Source organism: Oryctolagus cuniculus, chromosome 8, assembly GCF_051225735.1.
Source record: "Oryctolagus cuniculus isolate XC-2025 breed Fujian yellow rabbit chromosome 8, ASM5122573v1, whole genome shotgun sequence".
NCBI lineage: Eukaryota > Metazoa > Chordata > Mammalia > Lagomorpha > Leporidae > Oryctolagus > Oryctolagus cuniculus.
In genome coordinates, this window is record NC_142874.1 from 61,219,980 (window position 1) to 61,238,458 (window position 18,479).

At 35.8% G+C, this 18,479-nt stretch overlaps 1 pseudogene; it reads right to left on the reverse strand.

Annotated features, from left to right (window-relative positions):
* Nucleotides 1–306: 306 nt before the first annotated feature.
* LOC100348762 (ankyrin repeat family A protein 2 pseudogene) lies at nt 307–1,319 on the reverse strand (annotated as a pseudogene).
* Between the last annotated feature and the right edge of the window lie 17,160 nt (nt 1,320–18,479).

An 18,479-nucleotide genomic window follows, 5' to 3' on the forward strand; every position in this document is an offset into this window, starting at 1 on the left:
GTCCACTCTGCCTGTCAAAAAAAAATTATAACACTTGATACAAAGACATATAACTGTCTGTATCATAAAAATGTACATGCCACGAAACTTTAATTTATACTTTATATATCCAGTGTACACATTTATAAAAATAGCATCAACATTAATTTTATTACAAGCCAGTGAGTTACTCAAGGAATATTTATTAAAATTTACTAAAAATCACTAAATATTGCAACTGAGGTAAAAATCTATAAGTAAACAAAAGTATCATTTATAAGAACCAATAATAAACAGAAGGGCAGAAGACATTTTCTGAGGGCTGCGTCACTCCTTGATATGTTGAAGTAGCTTCAACAAATGGGACTCAATAACCTGTTGGACACTTCTACAGCCCAGGGCTACAGCCAAATCCATCGAATTATATCCAGAGTCAATTTCAATTGTCGAGTCAGCTCCATTTTCTAAAAGCATGAGGAGTAAGTGCACAGTGACTCCTGTTGTTGACTTAGCAAATTGACTCTCTTGTTTATGTCATTTCACGTGACTTCCATGGACGGTGTCCAGCAGAGATGTCCCTCCATTCCTGTCACACTCGTTAACATCAACTCCACAGTGGAGCAGCATTTTGGCAATGTCTGTGTAGCCCTTGCTGCAGGCCAGTGACAGTGCGCTTTGTCAACCTTTTTCTAAAAGTTGAGCATCAGCGCCATTCTGAAGTAGAAACTCTACCACAGCTACTTGCCTGTGTGCTGCAGCCCACATCAGAGGGGTAAATCCTTCTTCATCCGTGTATTGATAACATTTTCTTGTTCGGTAAGGGTAGCCAAATAGAGCATCTCTCCCTGAGCTGCCAACTGGTGAACAGACAAAGAATTTGCTAACAAAGATGTGGTTGAGACCTCATTTCCTGTGTGTTTGTTGGTTAAGGTGGTTTACTGTTTTATGGGTGAGAAATGCTTCATTGTCGAGGGAGTGTAAACATGCCTTACTTGAATTTCTGGAGAAGCAGATGTATGGATACTGCATTTGGTTTTAAATAGGACTTTAAGTAGGCTTTAAATAGATGTCACTTCCAGGTCAGAATTAACTTGATCTTGAATACTTTTACTATCTCCTTCACTTAAGGACTTCACCAACCGAGAACGCATGTTCATGTCAAATCGGTTTGGCAAAATGAATTTCATTCCCATGGCGACACCCTGAGCGGACCCATCTTCTGAATTTGGGTCCAGTGGATGTTCTAGCTTAATGTAGGGCATGCTGGAGACAGTGTAACTGCTGGGACACTCTTCCACTACCAGCTGTGCTCCAATATCCAGATTTGCTGATGTGGCCATGTGGTTTTCATCACTATTTCTTCGTAGTATGCTTTGAAGTCAGGTTTTGTGACACCTCGAGGTACCTCCCTGGATGTTCTGGGTCTTTTGTGATTTCATAGGAGTTTCAGGATTCTTTTTCTAACTTTGTAAGGAATGTCATGGGTATTTTGATAGGGATTTTATTGAATCAATAGATAGCTTTAGGTAGTATAGATATTTTAATGATACTGATTCTTTCAGTCTATGAGCTAGGAACATCTTTCCATTTTATTGTGTTCTTGCTGCTTTCTTTCATCAATGTTTGATAATTTTTATTGTCAAGATCTTTCATTTTTGGTTAAAATTTTTCCTAAATATTTGATTGTCTTCTATGGCTCTTGTGAATGGTATTTCTTTCTTTTTTTTTTAACTTGTATTTAGCAAATATAAATTTCCAAAGTACAGCTTATGGATTACAATGGCTTCCCCCCATAACTTCCCTCCCTCCCACCCGCACCCCTCCCAATTCCCACTCCCTCTCCATTCCATTCACATCAAGATTCATTTTCAATTATCTTTATATACAGAAGATCAATGTAGTATATACTAAGTAAAGATTTCAACAGTTTGCACCCACACAGAACATAAAGTGTAAAATACTGTTTGAGTACTAGTTATAGCATTAATTCACATTGTACAACACATTAAGCACAGAGATCCTACATGAGGAGTAAGTGCACAGTGACTCCTGTTGCTGACTTAGCAAATTGACACTCTTGTTTATGTCATCAGTAATCTCCCTAGGCTCTTGGTATTTCTTTCTTAATTTCTCTTTCAGTAAATTCATCATTAGTGTATAAAAACATCACTGTTTTATATGTTTATTTTGTAACCTGCAGCTTTACAGAATTGGCTTATCAATTCTCACAGGTTTTTGGTGGAGGATTACGTTTTCCCATGTGCAACACCAGATCATCTGCTAACCTCATTATTTTGACTTCCCCTTTTCCAGTTTTGATGTCTTTTATTTCTTCTCCTCTTAGCTCTTGCTAATACTCCCAGTATTATATTGAATAAAAAGTGGTTACAGTGTACATTCTTGTCTTGTTCCAGATCCAAAAGGAAATGCTTTCAGCTTTTCCTCATTCAGTATGATACTGGCTGTTGGTTTGACATAGGCAGCCTTTATAATTTTGAGGTATGTTCCTTCTATACCTAATTTGTGGAAGGTTGTTATTATGAAGGAGTGTTTAATCTTATCAAATGCTTTCTCCTCGTCTATTGAGATAATGATCTGTTTTTTGTTCTTCATTCTATTTCAGTTGCATTGATTCCCAATAATTTTTCCCATTCTGTTTGTTTCTTCACTTTCCTGAGTGTTTCTTTCGCAGTGTAGAAGCTTCTCAATTTGATGTAATCCCATTTTTTGATTTTGGTTTTGATTGCCTGTGCCTCTGAGGTCTTTTACAAGAATTCTTTGCCTGTGCCAATGTCTTGCAGTGTTTCCCCAATGTTCTCTAGTAATTTGATGGTATCAAGTTGTAAATTTAGGTATTTAATCCATTTTGAAAGGATTTTCATGTAAGATGTAAGGTAGGGGTCCTGCTTCATACTTCTGCATGTGGAAATCCAGTTTTCCCAGCACCACTTGTTGAAGAAAGTGTCCGTGCTCTAGGGATTAATTTTAGCTTCTTGGTCATATATAAGTTGTTTGTAGATGCTTGGATTGGTCTCTAGCATTTCTATTCTATTTCATTGGTTTATCTATCTGATTTTGTACCAGTACCAGGCTGTTTTGATTATAATCTTCTTGTAATATATCTTGAAATCTGGTATTGTGATGCTCTGGCTTTGTTTTTGTTTTGTTTTGTTTTGTTTTGTTTTTTTATAGAAGGTTACTTTAGCTATTTGAGGTCTTTTGTGTTTCCATGTGAATTTCAGCATCATTTTTTTCCAGATCTGAGATGAATGTCTTGGTATTTAGATTGGTATTTAGATTGGAAGCTATGAAGGGTTGTTGAAAGAATGGACATTTTGATGATATTGATTCTTCTAATCCATGAATATGAAAGATTTTTCCATTTATTTGTATCTTCTTCTTTTCTTTCTTTAATGTTTTGTAATTCTCATTGTAGAGATCTTTGACATCCTTGGTTAAATTTATTCTAAGATATTTGATTTTTTGTAACTATTTTGAATGGGATTGATCTTGATATGCCTTGGCATTGTCTGTGTATACAAAGGCTCAATCCCATCAAGGTGGCATGTACCAGTGCCATCTCACTAGTCCAAGCAATCAATTTCAGTTGACAATTGATCATAATGATAGGTCTAAGAGTCAAAGACAAACAAGACTAGTGTCTGCTAATACTAACTGCTAGAATTAAAAAGGGAGAGAATGATCCAACATAGGAAGTGGGATACACAGCAGACGCATAGAATGGCAGATGTCCTAAATAGCACTCTGGCCTCAGAATCAGCCCTTAAAGCATTGGGATCTGGCTGAAGAGCCCATGAGAGTATTTTAGGCATGGAAAGCAAAGACACTCTGGAAAAAAAAAAAGAGGACCTAAATAAAAGATCTCTGCAAGTGAGATCCCAGTGGAAAGAACGGGTCATCAAAGAAGGAGGTACCTTTCTCTGAAGGGAGGAGAGAACTTCCACTTTTACTATGACCTTGTCTAAAAAAGATCGGAATCAGCAAACTCAAAAGGCTTCCATAGCCTTGGCAACTCATGACAAGAGCCTAGGGAGATTACTGACGCCATAAACAAGAGTGTCAATTGTTAAGTCAACAACAGGAGTCACTGTGCACCTAGTCCCCATGTAGTACCTCTGCCCTTAATGTGTTGTTCAATATGAATTAATGTTATAACTAGTACTCAAACAGTACTTTATACTTTGTGTTTCTGTGTGGGTGCAAACTGATGAAATCTTTACTTAATATATACTGAATTGATCTTCTGCATATAAAGATAATTGAAAATGAATCTTGATGTGAATGGGATGGGAGAGAAGTGGGTGATGGGATGGTTGCAGGTGGGAGGGAGGTTATGGGGGGGGGGGAGTCAGTGTAATCCAAAAGCTGTACTTTGGAAATTTATATTAATTAAATAAAAGTTTTTAAAAAAAGGCTGTTCATTTTTGTGTATTGACTTTGTATCCTGCTCCTTTACCAAACTCTTTTATGAGTTCCAATAGTCTCAATAGTTAGTGGAGTCCTTTGGGTCCCCTAAATATAGAATCATGTTATCTGCAAATGGTGATAGCTTGACTTCCTCCTTCCCAATTTGTATCCTTTTGATTTGTTTTTCTTGCCTAATGGCTCTGGCTAAATTTTCCAGTACTATGTTGAATAGCAATAGTGAGAGTGGGCATCCCTGTCTAGTACCAGATCTCAGTGGAAATGCTTCCAACTTTTCTCCATTCGGTATGATGCCGGCTATGAGTTTTTCATAAATTGCTTTGACTTTGTTGAGGAATATTCCTTCTAAATCCAATTTGCTTAGAGCTTTCATCATGAAAGGGTGTAGTATTTTGTCAAATGCTTTCTGCATCTATTGAGATAATCATATTGTTTTTGTCCTTCAATTTTTTAGCATTGATTTATTTGTGATATTCAACCATCCCTGTATACCAGGGATAAATCCCACTTGGTCTATGTGAATGATCTTTCTGATGTGTTGTTGGATTCAATTGGCCAGAATTTTATTAAGGATTTTTGCATCTATGTTCATCGGGGAAATTGGTTTGCAGTTCTCTTTCTCAATTGTATCTTTTTCAGGTTTAGGAATTAAGGTGATACTGGATTCATAGACAGAATTTGGAAGCATTCCCTCACTTTTAATTGTTTTGAAAAATTTGATAAGAAGTGGCATTAGTTCTTCTTTAAATGTCTTATAGAATTCATTAGTGAAGCCATCTGGTCTTGGGCTTTTCTATGTTGGGAGGGTCTTTATTACTGATTCAATTTCCACCTTTGTAATGGGTCTGTGTAGGTTTTTTTTTTTTTGTTTTCATGGCTCAATTTAGGTAGGTTGCATGTGTCCAGGAATCTACCCATTTCTTCTAGGTTTCTCAGTTTGTTGGCATACAGCTCTTTGTAGTAATTTTTGATGATTCTTTTCATTTCTGTGATGTCTGTTGTTACATTTCCTTTTTCCTCAATTATATTGATTTAGTTTCTCTCTCACTTTTTGGTTAGCTGGGCCAATGGTGTATCAATTTTATTTATTTTTTTTTAATCAGCTCTTTGTTTTGCTGATATTTTTCATTATTTTGTTTCAATTTTATTGATTTATTTTCTAATTTTAATTACTTCTTTTCTCCTACTAGGTTTTGGTTTGATTTGCTGTTATTTTCCTAGGTCCTTGAGATGCACTGAAAGCTCATTTATTTGGTGCATTTCCAATTTCTTGATGTGGGCACCAATTGTGATAAACTTTCCTCTTAACACTGTTTTTGCTGTATCCCATAAGTTTTGTCGTATTCATTTGTTTTCAGAAATTTAAGAAATAAGCCAAGGACTTAAACAGACACATTTCAAAAGAGGAAATCGAAATGACCAACAGTTAACATGAAAAACTGCTCAGAATTACTAGCCATCAGGGAAATGCAAATCAAAACCATGATGAGGTTTCACCTTACCCAAGTAAGAATGGCTTTCATACAGAAATCAACAAAAAACAAATGCTGGTGAAGATGTGAGGGAAAAGGTACTCTAATCCACTGTTGGTACAAATGTAAACTGGTCTATCCATTGTGGAAGACAGTATGGAGATACCTCAGAAATCTGGTTATGGACCTACCATATGACCTAGCCATCCCACTCTTGGGAATTTACCCAAAGGATATGAAATCAGCCAATAAAAGAGTTATTTGCATCCCCCATGCTTATTTCAGCTCAATCCACAATAGCTAAGACATGGAATCAACCTAAATGCTCATCAACTGAAGACTGAATATAGAAATTATGAGATATATACTCTATGGATTACTACATAGCAGTAGAAAATGAAATCCAGTCATTTGCAACAAAATGGATGAATCTGAAATACATCATACTTAGTGAAATAAGCCAGTCCCAAAAGAACAAATACTATATGTTCTCCCTGATCTGTAATAACTAATAGAGCACCTAAAAGGAAATTTGTAGAAGTAAAATTGACACTTTGAGAAGCATTGACTTGAACAGCCCATGTCTTGCCTGTAAAGGAACAGTTTTTTTTGTTGTTGTTGTTTTTTTTTTTTTTTCTTAATGGAGAATGGGATGGGGAATAGGAGAGGGAGGAGGAAGTGGGATGGAAGTGGGAGTGGGAGGGCATATATGATGGAAGGAATCACTATATTCCTAAAGTTGTACTTATGAAATTTGTACTCATTAAATGAATAATTTCTTTGGGAAAAATAATATAGGTCTGTAGTTTTCTTATCATAGTGTGTCTTTGTTCAGTTTTAACTGTCCTCATTAAAAGAATTGGGCAGAGTTGCATCCTGTTCAGTATTTTGGAAAAATTTGGAAAGTATTAAAGTAAATTTCTCTTTAAATGTTTTGTATAATTCAGTAGTAAAGTCATCTAGGTCCTGAACTTTTCCTTGATTGAAGACTTTGAATTGTTGCTTCAATCTCACTGCTTATAATGGGTCTGCAGGATTTAATGGAGGTTTAACAGGTTTTGCTTCCGATTTATGAGTAATATTGTTACTTTACTAACTCCTCTAAGATCTCAACTGTTGATGCAGCTTGGTTTCTAGAACAATCATGGTAAGCACAGTAAAATCTTGCTTTTCATCTTTGATGACTTCTGAAGCTGGAAAGTATTGTGAGAATTATAATCATTGTTTAATATTTATTAGTTGCTGCAGTTCCCATACCCTATGAAGATTGAAGCCATAATTCAGTAACAAAATTAAGTATAAAATTTCTAAATTATTTTTGTAACCCAAGAAAATAATGTAAATCTAAATTAGTGTGATAATTATGGCTTATTAAGCATTTATATGGACCTTAACAGCATGAAAAGGCAAAAACGTCTGTTTATCTTTATATAAATACTATGCAGAGTGAGTGGTAGAATAGTATATTTTAGGAAGATATGATTGACCTTTCAAAAGTAATGGTTTGTGATTTATAATTTAACTTCCTATTATAAAAAAAGGACTATAAGAGAGTGACAGATACTTAAAAGAAATTGAGGGTCTTCCTCCTGACCAAATTTACAATGACTTTACTATGCTTCCAAGAAGGAAAAGGATATCTTCAAGAATGGTCATCCTGGGTATAAATTTAGCCATTATTGATTATATTATTCTGTAGCTGAGGTAACTAATCCTTCAGCTGATGGCAAGTGGAAGTAAAGCGGTCTGATTATTTCACTTTGAATTTAAAAAGGCACACTGTCAAGTTTAAACTTAGCCAGCTAAAAATAAAATAATGAAAAAAGGTGTTGTCAGCTAACTTAACAAAAATAGAATTGTTTTCATTACTTAAAAATAATGAAAATATATTTTAGTAAGGAAGAAATCAACCCTCAATTATTTAACAATATTTTGGAAACAAATCATGGAATGATAATTTAAGAATAACAGATGGAAGACAGAATTTAAAGATTAGACTTTCAAAATAATTCAATTTTTTTATTTATTTAAAAGACAGACACAGAGACAGTGAGAGGTATAATATACCCTGAAAACTAAAGCCATGTTTCTTAGTATTTATTAATTAATCAAAAGTCTACTAGTGATCCTTAGCAGAGCTTATGTAGAAAAAAGTTAATGCATGTATGTGTGTGCATGTATGTGTGTATGTATTTGTGTGTGTAATTTTAAATATATCTTGATCTCAATGAAGTGAAACAGAAAATGTAATTTTTCAGTTTTTGTAGATCTAGATCAAATCACAAAATCTTTAAGTGCTATAACATATAGTATGATACTGAATTTAATCAACTATTGAATGTTATAAACTTTTTCACTAATAATTTTCTGTTATGATTATAAGGAAAATTAATGCTAGTATCTTCCTCATTAGAATTTGCATTTGTATTTTAAAAGAATTCTAAACAACTGCAAAGAACAAACCTGTAATACTTCATGTGAGATGCAATTGAATTGGCAATTGAACATATGGCCCTTGAAAATAATAAAGCTAATTGTTTCTTTTCAGTTCAATATGATAGAAGTTGCATGCCATCTAAATTAGGGCTAATGCATCCTATATTCATTTCAATATTCTGGTAAAGGGTTAATTTACCTGAATTACACTGAATTCCAGTGTCCAATTTCAAAAATCAATCTGCAATTTTTAATCAAAAGCTGTTGAATTAAGTTATTTGTGAACTTTTCACAGCTATCAAACATGATTAATACTCCACAGTTAAAACAATTTATTAAGTTATTTTGATAATGGAGATCATTATACCAACATATTTTTCATATGACACATTTTACAAACTAGAAACAAATAAAAGAAAAGATCTTAGAATTGAAGTAATTGACAGTTAATAGTATATCTTTATGGTATCAACTGATATGACTAACCCTAGAGAAAGCTAGACTAACATGATTATCTGATAGTCATCAGATTATTCGGACTATTGATGTAGGTTCCTGAGTAAATTTTAAGCTGTTGATAATAAAATAAATTGCAGAGAACTTTGATATATTTACGTAAAGTGTTACCCTTAATTTGTTCACTTAAAATAACTGTTAGAATTATGCAAGACATTTAGAATAAAGAAAAGCATAAAATGTTGTTTCTGGACTGGAGTAATTAAATATTCCAGGCAGAAGATAACCATTTCAATCCAGCTTTTGTCTCTGAATCCATGATATAGCATACCCATTTTTTTCTCACTCTGTCAGGCCACAACAGGCTACTTTTATTTCTCAGATATCTCACATTTTCTGTTTTCTTTCCCTTTAATTTTTTTTTTTTTGAGAAATGTACTGTGAATTCTTCCCCATCTCTGTGAATTGCTTTTATACTCTGTGGATGGTGTCTTTTGAAGAATGAATTTCTTGTTTTTAAAGCATCACAAATTACTATTTTCATGTATTATTAGTTCCCTTTCAGAAATTTTATCTATTCCAATGTTACAAAGGCACTGCCTAATTTTTTCTACATATTAAGTTAATCTGCAATTAATTTCTGTCTATGGTGTGAGGTAAGAGTTAAGACCAGAATATACCATCCTGAAACCTACTACATAAAGTTTATTACAGGGCCATCTCTATGGTGTAGCAAGTAAAGCTGCTGCCTGCAACAGCGCTGGTATCACATATGGATGCTGGCTCAAGTCTTGGCTGCTCTATTTCTGATCCAGCTCCCTGCTAATGGCTTGGGAAAAGCAGCAGAAGATGCCCCAAGTGTATGGGCTTCTGACATCCATGTAGGAGACCAGGATGAAGCTCCTGGCTGCTGGCTTTGACCTGCCCCAGTGCTGACCATTGCAGCCATTTGGGAAGTGAACCAGTAGATGGAAGATATCTCTCTCTCTTTCTCTGTAACTCTGCTTTTCAAATAAATAAATAAATCTAAAAAAAAGAATGTTAATTACAATGTGATACAGAAGACCACATGATAAATTTTTTTAGCTATAAAGATCCAGGAACAAGATACGTACACAGAAAAGCAGAGAAAAGGAGGTTGAGGCAGAGGCTAACAGGTTGAGAATGGAAATACAGAAAAGAGATGTATTTAGGGGATTTTTTTATAGGTGAAGCATGTCATATAATGTAAATACTCTTTTCTCTACAAAAGTTTCTAACAATGCCCACTTTATAAAGAATGCTACTTTGGAAGGATACTAAGTTTTTCATTTGGATATGGCATTTATTTCTCTCATATATCCATCTCCATGAAAGATTTCACTTCATGGATTTATGTTACTTAGCCCCCATAATATACATCCTATCATGTTTCATATTTGCTTGCCAATTTAATACAAAGTCTTACATTGTAAAGAATTTGATGTAAGATGACAGAAATAATGTCAGGAGCCAATTTACATGTTCTATTTCAGCAGATTATTTTGTCCAACACATAATTCTGCCTGTAACTCATTAGATGGCTTAGGGTATTTTTATAGCAACTAAATGCAAAGTATCAAAATTATATTGCTTAAAGTGTGCGGATCAAATGATATTGATGGTTTATGTTATCTGCAATATAAAAACACATAAAAAGAAATATATTTTCAAAAATTAAATCTGACTTATCTTTGACAAAGGAGCTAAAATCAATCCCTGGACCAAGGACAGTGTCTTTAACAAATGGTGCTGGGAAAACTGGATCTTTACATGCAGATGTTTGAAAGCAGACCCCTAACCCTAAACAAAATTCTCAAAATGGATCAAAGACCTAAATCTATGACCTGAGACCATCAAATTACTGGAGAACATTGGGGATACTCTGTAAGACATTGGCATAGGCAAACACTTCTTGGAAAAGACCCCAGAAGCACAGAAGATCAAAGCCAGAATTGACAAATGGGATGACATCAAGCTGAAGAGCTTCTACAGTGCAAAAGAAACACTCAGCAAAGTGAAAAGGCAACCAGCAGAACGGGAGAAAATTTTGGCAAACTACACAACTGATAAAGGGTTAACATCCAGAATTTATGAAAAGCTCAAGAAATTCAACGACAACAAAACAATCCAGTTAAGAAATGGGCAAAGGACTTGAACGGATATTTTTTCAAGATAGGAAATTCAAATGGCCAACAGACACTTGATAAGATGCTCAGGATTACTAGGCATCAGGGAAATGCAAATCCAAGCCACAATGAGGTTTTACCTCACTCCAGTTAGAAAGGTTCATATACAGAAATCAACAAACAGCTGCTGGTAAGGATGTGGGGGAAAAGGGACACTAATCCACTGCTGGTGGGAATGCAAATTGATGCAGCCACCATGGAAGACAGTATGCAGATACCTTAGAAATCTGAATGTAGACCTACCATCTGATCCAGCCATCCCACTCCTGGGAATTTACCCAAACCAAAAGAAATTAGCATATGAAAGAATTATCTGCAACTTTATGTTCATTGCTTCACAATTCACAAAAGTGAAGATATGGAATCAATCCAGATGTCCATCAACTGTTGATTGGATACAGAAACTATGGTATATATACATTATTGATATTATGGTATGTATACACTCAGCTGCTGTTGTAAAAAAAAATGAAATCCTATCTTTTACAGCAAAATGGACACATCTGGAAACCATTATACTTAGTGAAATAAGTTAGTCCCAAAAAGAAAGATATATGTTTTCCCTGATCCAAGGTAACTAATAGAGTACCTGAAATGTAATGTATTGGAGAGAAATGTAATTGTGAGATTTGATGATTGTTTATAGCCCTTGTCTCTTCCATTGAGGAACAGTGTTGTTTTTTTCTTTTTATTTTCTTTCTTCTTCATACTATTTGTTGAAATATTTTACTTATTGTAAGGTTAACTATATGATTATTAAGTAAACTGAAAATAGATCTTTGTAAAAATTAAGAGTGGGAATGTGAGGGGGAGGAGGAAGAAGGGTTGGAGTGTGGGCAGGGGGGAGGGTAGGGGGAAAATATCACTATGTTCCTAAATCTGTATACATGAAATATATGAAACCTGTATAACTTAGATAAATTTTTTAAAAATTTAAATAAATATATATAATTCTGACTGTGAACACCCACAGGCAACTATTAAAAAGATCAAAGAGATTATCAGAGAACTTTTTTAACATTTAAGTATATAGATCAATTATTACTAATGCTTAACTTGCTTCTGTTAGAAAATAAAAGCAGCATTGTTGCCTGTATAAGTTAAAAATATATATTAGACTACTTATATTTTGCCCCATTTTAGATTTAATTTCAAGCCTGAAAGATAGTTTGTCCACTATGGTGCTCACAATAACATCAAAATCAGAAAATTTGCTCAAGAAACATTTATTCCACGTTCTTTGCAAAATAAGAAATAACAAGCATGTTCTCTTTTACTTAGAGGAGACAATGCATTTTTTAGTGGCCATATGCTTGCACTTAAGCTGCAAACACATAAAAATATGAATTACATTTTTCATGAAGAATTCAATGCTTTAGAGAGCTTTTTGTGTCTTGCATAATAAAACATTTCCAATGCCAATGTTCTGGTGGCTTCCTGATCATTATAATTTTAGGTCTACGATCATGGGAAAGACAGTAGTCATTCCCTTAGAAACTTACTCTTGCCTCATGAGTTTGATATGAGTTCCCGAAATGTAAACCTCAAACCTCTAGATTATGGGAGTCATTTAATAATCTGAAATAATCTTGAAATACCTGGAGGGACAGAGTTGATATTGTGGAGCAGTAGCTTAGCTGACGCAACCTGTATTTGAGTGTGGATTCAAATCCAGATTACTTGGCCAGCTCCACGGCTCACTAGACTAATCCTCCGCCTGTGGTGCCGGCACACCAGGTTCTAGTCCCAGTTGGGGCGCCAGATTGTGTCCCGGTTGCTCCTCTTCCAGTCCAGCTCTCTGCGTCCAGCTCTCTGCTGTGGCCTGGGAAGGCAGTGGAGGATGGCCCAAGTGCTTGGGCCCTGTACACACATGGGAGACCAGGAGGAAGCACTTGGCTCTTGGCTTCAGATCGGTGCAGCGCGCTGGCCTTAGCAGCCATTTGGGGGGTGAACCAATGGAAGGAAGACCTTTCTCTCTGTCTCTCTCTCACTGTCTAACTCTGCCTGTCAAAAAGATAAATAAAAAATAAAAACAAATCCAGATCACTCTGTTTCTGATTCAGCGTGCTGCTATGTACTTGTGTTGCAGCAGGTTACGGCCCAATATGGATCCCTGCCACTCACTTGGGAGACATGGAGAGAGTTCCAAGCTCCTGGCTTCTGCCTGGCTCAGTTCTAGCTAGAAATTGAGCCAGCAGATCAAAAATATCGCTCTTTGCTTGTCCCTCTCTCTCTGTGTAATAATAAAAATAATTAGTATAATAAATAATGAAGTATTATAATAAATGATAAAAAATAAAAATCTTGACCAGATTTTTTCTTTTCCAATAGTACTTTCACCAGTGGTGTTTGCAGTAGTAAATTAATGTAAACTGTTTAATACATTGATTAGAATATGCTCAATGTCAACAGATTAGTTAGTATCATGATTATTGAAAAGTCTTAAAATGTGTCTGAGGCATAAACTATAGATAAAAACTGTAGATGAAATGTAATTTTGAGCAAGATTAAAAATAAAATAAATTCCTGATAATTTTCAAATACTGTCTACTATCATTTATAGTTCCTTTTTATTGCCAATTGCACTTTACCTTAATCTGGGGATGTTGACTTTATTCTTACCTACATAACTGAAATATCTGATACTGCTCTACATCACTTACAGCTCAGAGAGTAGATAGCATTAATTCATGATCTCTGGCTTTAAAAAATATTATGGGGGCCGGCACTGTGGTGTAGTGGGTAAAGCCGCCACCGGCAGTGCGCCAGTTTGAGTCCTAGTTGCTCCACTTCCGATCCAACTCTCTGCTAGGACCTGGGAAAGCAGTAGAAGGTGGCCCAAGTCCTTGGACCCCTACACCTACGTGGGAGACCTGGAAGAAGCTCCTGGCTCCTGGCTTTGGATCGGCGCAGCTCAGGCTGTTGTGGCCAACTGGGGAGTGAAATCAGTGGATGTAAGATTTTCTCTCTCTCTCTCTCTCACTCTGCCTTTGAAAGAAAGAAAGAAAGAAAGAAAGAAAGAAAGAAAGAAAGAAAGAAAGAAAGAAAGAAAGAAAGAAAGAAAAAGAGAAAGATTATGAAGAGGGCTAACCCTGTGCTTGTGGCACTGGCATCCCATATGGACCCCAGTTCTAGTTCCAGCTGTTCCTCTTCAAATCCAGCTCTCTGCTATGGCCTGGGAAAGCAGTAGAAGATGGCCCAAGTCCTTGGGCCCCTGCACCCACATGGGAGACCCGGAAGAAGCTTCTGGCTCCTGGTTTCAGATCAGCCCAGCTCCAGCCTTTGCAGCTATTTGGGGAGTGAACTAGAAAATGGAAGACCTTTCTGTCTCTCCTCTCTGTCTGTAACTCTACCTCTCAAGTAAATAAATAACATCTGTAACAACAACAACAAAATCATGAGACATACTATGCACTTGATGACTGAATGAAGGAATGCTACATCTCTTAAGATGCAACTGCATGATTTGAATATTTGTCCCCCCAAACTCAGTAGTTTGGTTCCCTAAATCTTTTTTTAAGATCTATTTTATTTGTTTGAAAGACAGAGTTACTGAGAGAGTTAAAGCCAGAGAGGTCTTCCATCCACTGGTTCACTCCCCAGATGGCCGCAATGGCTGAAGCTGCACCAACCCAAAGCCAGGAGCCAGGAACTTCCTCCAGGTCTCCCACAGGGTTGCAGGGGCCCAGGGACTTGGGCCATCTTCTACTGCTTTTCCAGGCCATAGCAGAGAGCTGGATCGGAAGAGGAGCCAACTGGTGCCAATATGCGATGCCAGCGCTTCAGGCCAGGGCGTTAACTCACTGCACCACAGCCCCAGCCCCAAGTTCCCACAATCTTATGCTAGCAGCAATAACATAAGTGCTGTGTAGACGTGGGACTTTAGAGAGGTGATTGGTTTAGATTTTATCATTATGATCGAACTCTCATGATGAAATTCTGATAATTTTGTAGAAGACAAAATATACATTCTTTCTGTCTCTTGCCAAGTGATGCCCTGTGCTATCTTTAACTTTGAAAGAAAGAAGACCATCATCAGCCTGAAGCAGTGGGGCCTGGCCAATCTTGGACAGTGAATGTTCAAAATCATTAGTCCAGATAAACCTCTTTACTTCTAAAGTCAGCCTGTCTCAGATAGTTCATTGAAGTTACAGAAAGCTCACCAATACAGCACTATAAGTGTATATATCTTTTGACATCCATGTGGAAAGGATATTATTCTACGCCATCTGATGAAAGGAAATAGTGAAAATTTCAGGCCAGATGGAGACATTTCAGTTTTAATTAGTTCATATCAAAGTATTCTTCACAATTATAGAAAACTTGCACATAATAAGAAAATTAGAAAATGAGATTCTAAACACCAGAACTATCTTACTCATCATTGTATATCATGGTCTTAGTTCAGGACTTGCTGTGGTTGCTTGCTTAAAAATCACCAATGTTGTTATTATCAATATCAGAACAATAGCAAAAAGTCTGCCAATTGCTCTCATTAGAGTTTTTTCATTAAAAACAATACTGAGGAACCCACATTTGCCAGGGACTTTGAGGTCTACATTTATCAAGTGGCCAAGTCGAAAGTTGGGACATTGAAAATGAATCCTAATGAGTAAAGAGCAGAGAGCATTTTCAGTGTCAAATGTTTTTTTTATAGCATTCCAGAAATGATGCCACTATTTGCACCATCATTTTTATCAACTGAATACAATGAGACTGTCTGATCGTCTGTTGACAACTATAGCTGTTGTACCTATTCAAGTTTCAGTTCTGCTCATGGAGGAAAAAGGAAAACATCCCTCCAGGAATTTCCCACTTGAAGTCAAATTTCTCTGTGTCAAGAAATTAAATAATTGCATTTAGAACAAAATTTCATTGGACTAAGAAATGGAGAACTGCCAAAAAGAAAAGAAAAATAAACATCTGCCTTAGTAATTCAGATTCCATAGGAAAACTGACAAATATTTCGCGATTTTTTTTATTTTTTAAAATTTATTTGAAAGACAGTGTTCCAAGCTACTGCTTCATTTCACAAATGTTCGAAATGGGTGAGGTTAGTCTGGGTTGAAGCCAGGAGATGGAAATTCAATCCAGGTCTCCAACATGGGTCACATGAACTTTACTACCTGAGACATCAATTGCTTTCTCTTGGAATATTCCTGAGCAGGAAATTAGAACTGGGAGCCAAAGCCAGGAATTGAACCACATATTTTCCTGTAGGATGAGGATTCCTTTTTTTTCTTTTTTTATTTTTAAGATTTTGTTCTTTAATTTGAAAGTCAGAGTTACAGGGAGAAAGGGCTCTTACATTTACTCGTTCACTCTTCAGATGGCCACAATGGTCAGGGCTAGGCCAGGCCAAAGCAAGGAGCTAGGCACTTCATCCATGTCTCCCACATGGGTGTCAGTGCACAGACAGGCCATGTTCCTCTGCTCTATCCCTGCCATTAGCAGGGATCTGGATCAGAAGTGAAGCAGCCAGGAGTTGAACAAGCTTCTATATGGGATGCTGGCAGTACAGGGGCCAGCTTTACCTGCTATGCCACAGGGCCAGCCCTGGGATGAGGATTTCATATCCAGTGTCTTAAACACTAGATCAAATTGCACACCCTAATGTTCTGTTTATTTTTAACATTAAAGGATTTACATAAAACCAAATTGTAGTGAGTGAACATTTGGCAGGGTTGGGGGGACTGATGTGTGTCTATAAAATTTTATCCAAAAGATATGTCAGTTATTCTTAGAATTCAAATCATTTCATTAAAGACAATTAAGTCATCATATGTGTACACAATTACAATGAGCTTGAAAGTTGTCTAGATAACCCCTTCTTGCCAAAGTCATTTTGTTTCTGCTTTTATAGCATATCAAGAAAAAAAAATCCATTACTTTTCAGATTAATGCAAAACATCAACCTAAACTGAGCAGTTTCATCCACAAATCCTCTCAACTTTTATTAATTTAAAGTATACTAGGCACTGGACATGGTACTAAGCTCCTGGGATGAGAAAAATGAATTTTTTTTTTTGTTTCTGATGTTAAGAACATTGCTGTCAAACTAAACTCTTGGAATAAAGATAATCCTTTTCTAGTAACTTGGATGAATTTAGGAACCAAATTTCAAAAAAATACCTTCCATTTCAGTATTATAAAAGTTGTAGTCTTCATTGGATGACAATATTTACATAAGATAGTAATTGATATATTGAATGAAGAAAGTAATAGTAAATTAAAACTCCTAGGCGGTTGGTATATAACAGATGTTCAAATAGCTCATGAGGATGCATATTATGAACAAATTATGCATGGATTTCAAAAATTTTTATAATAAAATCAATGTCTTGGTTAATTCCATTTTCATGAGTTCTTTGAAATCCATTTGTACTGCACTGCTCATGTAATCAATATACAGGTTCAAAAATAAGTACAATTACACCAACAAAATAAAGTAGTCTCAATTACATATATATTTACAGCTGATAAATTAGAGATCATCTAGTCACAAGTAATAGAAATTTCATTTGAATTTTAAAATATCTATTTAAATGTAATCTCCATGAAGAAACACTCCAAAGTAAACTTTGCATTGCTCTTATCCTATAAAGTCTTCCTTCATAAGCACTTCTTAGACAATGCTTGTTTTTCAGCATCCTCATTCCTAAGCATTTTTACTATCAGATGCTTGCACAAGTGAACACTCTGATGACAAAATCTTGCTTTGAATCATTTTCAAATCACAATAGTGTTCTAGAATAAAATCAAGGGGATAAAGTGTGGATGTATACATAGAACTGAAGAAAACAGCTTACAAGTCATCAAGAAATGAAAGATGAATAGTTTCCCCAGATAAAAAAGTGACCAAGAATACTCTACACAAAATTACTATCAGGTGAAAGGGGTAACAGAATGGAAAAAAAATGCTTGTTCAGGTGGAGAAAACACAAATCAGGGTTTGTAGACAGAGATTTTTGAGCCAATATTAAAAAAAATAGTTATAGATGAGAGATGAGAGAATGAACAGAAATAATTGATATTTTACACAGTGAAGTAGTAGAGTTCAAATGTTGTTGGAAATGAAAAGGTTTTAACACATTGTTGGGGGAGTGTGTTTTGCTTCATGGTTGAGCTGTGGGTTAAGCTGTTAGATGCCTACTTCCCACATCGCAATACCTGGCTTTCATTCCCAGCTCCAGCTCCTGACTCTAGCGTCCTGCTAATGCATATTTTAGAAGGAAACCAAACTGCTGGCCTCAGCCCTGGCCCAGAACTTGCCATTGCAGGGCAGAGGGGGAAAGATTGGAGAGGTAAGGAAGAGAGCAAGGCATGCAAGGAGGCAGACAAGAAATAAATAAAAAAATAGTATTAAAAGCACCAATGAATGGGTTAGCCTTGCAATTTAAGAATTAGTCTTCTCATCTGGATCTGTTAAAAAACTCACACAGAAATCTTTCAGTTAACTAAGGCAATGCTGTCCTCTCTTAAG